We start from the raw sequence: 5,670 nt of genomic DNA on the forward strand, positions 1-5,670 counted from the left end.
TCAAGGAGGGTTAAGGATGGTTTCTCCACTGAAAGGAGGTTTTTCCTCCTCCGCTGAGGGCGTTGAGTGTTTGGTTTCTCCACCAATACAGGGAGTGCAGAATTATTAGGCAAGTTGTATTTTTGAGGAATAATTTTATTATTGAACAACAACCATGTTCTCAATGAACCCAAAAAACTCATTAATATCAAAGCTGAATGTTTTTGGAAGTAGTTTTTAGTTTGTTTTTAGTTTTAGCTATTTTAGGGGGATATCTGTGTGTGCAGGTGACTATTACTGTGCAAAATTATTAGGCAACTTAACAAAAAACAAATATATACCCATTTCAATTATTTATTTTTACCAGTGAAACCAATATAACATCTCCACATTCACAAATATACATTTCTGACATTCAAAAACAAAACAAAAACAAATCAGCGACCAATATAGCCACCTTTCTTTGCAAGGACACTCAAAAGCCTGCCATCCATGGATTCTGTCAGTGTTTTGATCTGTTCACCATCAACATTGCGTGCAGCAGCAACCACAGCCTCCCAGACACTGTTCAGAGAGGTGTACTGTTTTCCCTCCTTGTAAATCTCACATTTGATGATGGACCACAGGTTCTCAATGGGGTTCAGATCAGGTGAACAAGGAGGCCATGTCATTCGTTTTTCTTCTTTTATACCCTTTCTTGCCAGCCACGCTGTGGAGTACTTGGACGCGTGTGAAGGAGCATTGTCCTGCATGAAAATCATGTTTTTCTTGAAGGATGCAGACTTCTTCCTGTACCACTGCTTGAAGAAGGTGTCTTCCAGAAACCGGCAGTAGGACTGGGAGTTGAGCTTGACTCCATCCTCAACCCGAAAAGGCCCCACAAGCTCATCTTTGATGATACCAGCCCAAACCAGTACTCCACCTCCACCTTGCTGGCGTCTGAGTCGGACTGGAGCTCTCTGCCCTTTACCAATCCAGCCACGGGCCCATCCATCTGGCCCATCAAGACTCACTCTCATTTCATCAGTCCATAAAACCTTAGAAAAATCAGTCTTGAGATATTTCTTGGCCCAGTCTTGACGTTTCAGCTTGTGTGTCTTGGTCAGTGGTGGTCGTCTTTCAGCCTTTCTTACCTTGGCCATGTCTCTGAGTATTGCACACCTTGTGCTTTTGGGCACTCCAGTGATGTTGCAGCTCTGAAATATGGCCAAACTGGTGGCAAGTGGCATCTTGGCAGCTGCACGCTTGACTTTTCTCAGTTCATGGGCAGTTATTTTGCGCCTTGGTTTTTCCACACGCTTCTTGCGACCCTGTTGACTATTTTGAATGAAACGCTTGATTGTTCGATGATCACGCTTCAGAAGCTTTGCAATTTTGAGACTGCTGCATCCCTCTGCAAGATATCTCACTATTTTTGACTTTTCTGAGCCCGTAAAGTCCTTCTTTTGACCCATTTTGCCAAAGGAAAGGAAGTTGCCTAATAATTATGCACACCTGATATAGGGTGTTGATGTCATTAGACCACACCCCTTCTCATTACAGAGATGCACATCACTTAATATGCTTAATTGGTAGTTCGCTTTCGAGCCTATACAGCTTGGAGTAAGACAACATGCATGCAGAGGATGGTGTGGACAAAATACTCATTTGCCTAATAATTCTGCACTCCCTGTATTTGTTTTACATCTATACTGTCCAGTCTCTCCTGGTGGACATGGCATACAGCAGCATTGTTTTATCTCATTTGAGTCATTGTTAACCTTACCCATCTTTTTAGTCTTCTGAGAGCACTGAAGCTTCTTTCAGCCTCAGTACATGCGTTTTATCCTCAGATTGAAATTATTATTATGTGCTTGATGTGCTTCACCTTTGGCCCTGGCTCTTCCCCTCTGACTGCACTAGGACATATTGCCACCTGATAAAATAACACACTGATTCGTGCCATATAAAAAGTGAGACATGTCAATTCAGATTCTTTGTCAAATATACACTAATGAATCAGTTTACATCAGCAGCCTAACAATTGTTGTGATAATAAATACTAGTTAATCTATAGCACCAAAACATCAGTCAGTCACCTGTGACCTCGCATCTTCACCTCTGTCTGAGCTACAACATGGCAGAGCTGCCTCTGTCACCTGATGAATAACAGTGAGACATTCCGAACAAAAAATTCCAAAATGCAGTCACACATGTGCTTCAAATACAGTTATGAACCAACAAGTCATCATCCAATTTCACCTGTGATCTTGTATCACCATTGCTCTCTGAGCTTTGTGTTGGTTCTTCTGTCACCTGACAAATAGGACATACATGACAATAAGAATAAAATGTGCAGCTGCTTCAGTGTTTCTGTCAGTTTGTGCAGATCTTGACTCATCAGTAATGTTTGTACGGTGAGTGCATTTTTAAAACAATTTTTGAAAACTGCACTACAAGGTGGAATATTTGCAAAATCATGACTACCTCATGATATTTTGTCTCAAAAATTAACCCTATTAATATGTCAGTGCCATTAGAATGAAATTATTGTGTCACCAACATTTTAACGTTAGACATACAATTTTAACAGCCTCTGTAAACTAATATCCTGGCTTGCTCAAAGCTGCCGTTTTCTCTGACAGTTTCAATCAAAATTAGAAATGCTACTCTGAGACTGAGATAACTAATAGTGCTGCATGTTGTGCAGTTAGTTTCCAAAACACGTTATTCATACTTACAAACAATTTTAGCCTGATGTGGGCCAAAGCCCAGCATAGCCTGTAACGTTATTAAGACGGACACATTTTATGAGTGAACTTGGCTTTAACCCTTGTGCGCCCGCCTGTTCTCGGGGCGTGGGTCATGGTGACCCCCCGAGGGGCGTGTGTGTTATGATGATGATGATGATGGTGGTGGTGGTGATGGGGGGGGTCTTAGTGACCCCCTCGGGGCGTATGTGTTATGACGATGATGGGGGGGGTGTCGTAGTGACCCCCTCGGGGCGTATGTGTTATGACGATGATAGGGTGGGGTCGTAGTGACCCCCTCGGAGCATATGTGTTATGATGATAGGGTGTGGTTCGTAGTGACCCCCTCAGAGCATATGTGTTATGACGATGATAGGGGGTCGTAGTGACCCCCTGGGAGCATATGTGTTATGATGATAGGGTGGGGTTCGTAGTGACCCCCTCAGAGCGTATGTGTTATGACGATGATAGGGGGTCGTAGTGACCCCCTCGGAGCATATGTGTTATGATGATAGGGTGGGGTTCGTAGTGACCCCCTCAGAGCGTATGTGTTATGACGATGATAGGGGGTCGTAGTGACCCCCTCGGAGCATATGTGTTATGATGATAGGGTGGGGTTCGTAGTGACCCCCTCGGGGCATATGTGTTATGACGATAGGGTGGGGTGGGTGGTTGGGGTCGTTCGGACCCCCCGAGGGGCGCTTGTGTTACTACGATGTCGGTGGCATCTGAGAAGCAGCGGTGCGGGAAGCGGCGCAGTTGGGACAGTACTTGACGGCGCAGTTGGTGCACGGATGATCTGATATCCTCGTGTTGGTGTTGTTCCCAGACCATCATGAAAATGTTGTTCCAGGTTCAACATTGCAAGTGACCAATCACATTGTTGTGACGTTATTCTTTTGCGCGCCAAGCCATTCGTGCATTTATGAAATTCCAATGTTGCAAGGACAATATCAATTCTGCTTACTGTTTATTAAAGGGTTACGGTTAGGGTTAGGGTTAGGGTCAGGGTCCGTTGATCGGCAGACAGAGGCGGTTTCTTGCAGCTTAAGTACAGTTTTTTGTTTTACGCCGGTTTTTCCCGAAGTCGCAAAAGTATGACGTCACAACATTCTGATTGGTCACTTGCAATGTTGATCCTGGAACAACATTTAGTATGATGATCTGGGAACAACACCAACATGAGGATATCAGGTCGTGCGTTGGTGCACACGTACACTCGGCACTTGTGGCACAGGATCTTGGTCTTGACGTCTTTGCTCCTGGGACACACGCGGCACCTTCGCCTCTTGACCGGAGAGGAGTCGCGTGGCGTAGCGGTGGCAGTACGAGTAGTACGAGCATCGGCATCAGCATCATCGGCCTCAGTGGTAGTAGTACCTCGGGCCGCGACTCGGCCTCCTCCTCCTCGTGCTAACGCCCTGGCTTCGATCATGGGGCGCGCGAGCGCTTTGCCCAGTCGCTCGAGGAAGAGCCTTCGTTTGTTGAGCTTGCCCGCCATCCAGTTGGGGTGAATTTCCCTCCAGAGCACGAACGCGTTGTAGGCCGCGACGTCGACCATGTTGTGGAAAAGGGCCACAGGCCACCTGCAGGTCTTTCTCCTGCAGCTGTACGTGCTCACAACCTTGTCCAGGTTGTCGACGCCTCCCTTGGTGCGGTTGTAATGCAGCACCAAGGGAGGTTTTCCACCGCTGCCGCTGTCGCTACTGCGGCGGCTAGGCCGGGGCTCGGGGCCGGAGCGGTGGTGGTGGTAGCGAGGAGCGGTGGTGAGAAGCAGCACGTTCTTGTTCTTCTTGGCCACGTAGGAGAGGATGATCGTGTCGGGCCCTCTTCCGCCACCTCGTCCTCGTCCCGCGGAGCCACCAAGTACTACAGATTTGACGGAGCCCACGGCCCTGCCCGTGACGCAGCGCAGCTCTCTGGGGATCTCGGGTCTGTTTGATCGCAGAGTGCCCAGCACAGTGTGGCCTCTTTCGCGAAAGAGCCTGTCGGCGAGCTCGCGCGAGGTGAAAAAGTTGTCGCAGGTGACGTTGCGTCTCGGCGCCAATCCCTCGGTGAGGTCCACGACCACTTGAGTGGCCAGGTGCTTTTCGGGAGGGCCGCGCTTGTCGGGCTTGCCGGTGGAGACTTGCATCTTCCATGTGTAGCTGGAACGCGCGTCGCAAGCCACCCATATCTTGATCCCGTACCTGGCGGGTTTGCTGGGCATGTACTGTCTGAACGGACACCTTCCTGATGGCGAGAAAGAGAGAGAGAGAGACATAGAGAGAGACATAGAGGGAGATAGATAGAGAGGTGTGGGAGAGATTGGGGCAGAAACGGATGAAGAGACGTGAGTTTGACAGAGAACACACGTGCAAGAGTGGAAGATAAAGTCATGTAAAAGCACGCACACAACACGCACACAACACACACCATGTACGTACCTCTGAACGGCACCAGTCTCTCGTCGACGTTGACCTCCGGTCCCGGTCGGTACATGGCGGGCAATCTCGCGCACTACTCGTCCCACACGGCTCTGATGGGGGCCAGTTTGTCGTAGCCGCCCTCGCCGTAGCTGTGGCCGCCGCCTCGCCTAGCTTGTCTGGTCTCTCTGTCGTCGAAGCGCAGTGCGCTCAAGTAGGCTCGAAAGGTCTTGAGCGGCATCGCGGCTCTGAACACGGACCTGCCGCTCTCGGCGTCCCACAGGCTCTCGCAGGCCTCTCCCCGGGACCTGTACACGCCGGCAAGCACGAGCAGCCCCACGTAGGCCCGGAACTCGACGCGGCCCATGGGCTTCCATCCGTCGATGGCGGGCCTGCGCCTGTCCGCTTCCAGGTTGGTCATGGCGATCACCGAGTCCTCTATCTCTGGTGGAAAGTAGGCCATGAACGAGGAGGCCTCGTCTCGCGCCGCCGCCACAGCCTCTTCGGTGGGGCCTCGTCCTTGCGGGTCGAGGTCGTCGTTGTCGTCGTGGTCATCA

This window comes from Perissodus microlepis, chromosome 3 (genome assembly GCF_051167445.1).
Source record: "Perissodus microlepis isolate ML-2025 ecotype Zambia chromosome 3, ASM5116744v1, whole genome shotgun sequence".
NCBI lineage: Eukaryota > Metazoa > Chordata > Actinopteri > Cichliformes > Cichlidae > Perissodus > Perissodus microlepis.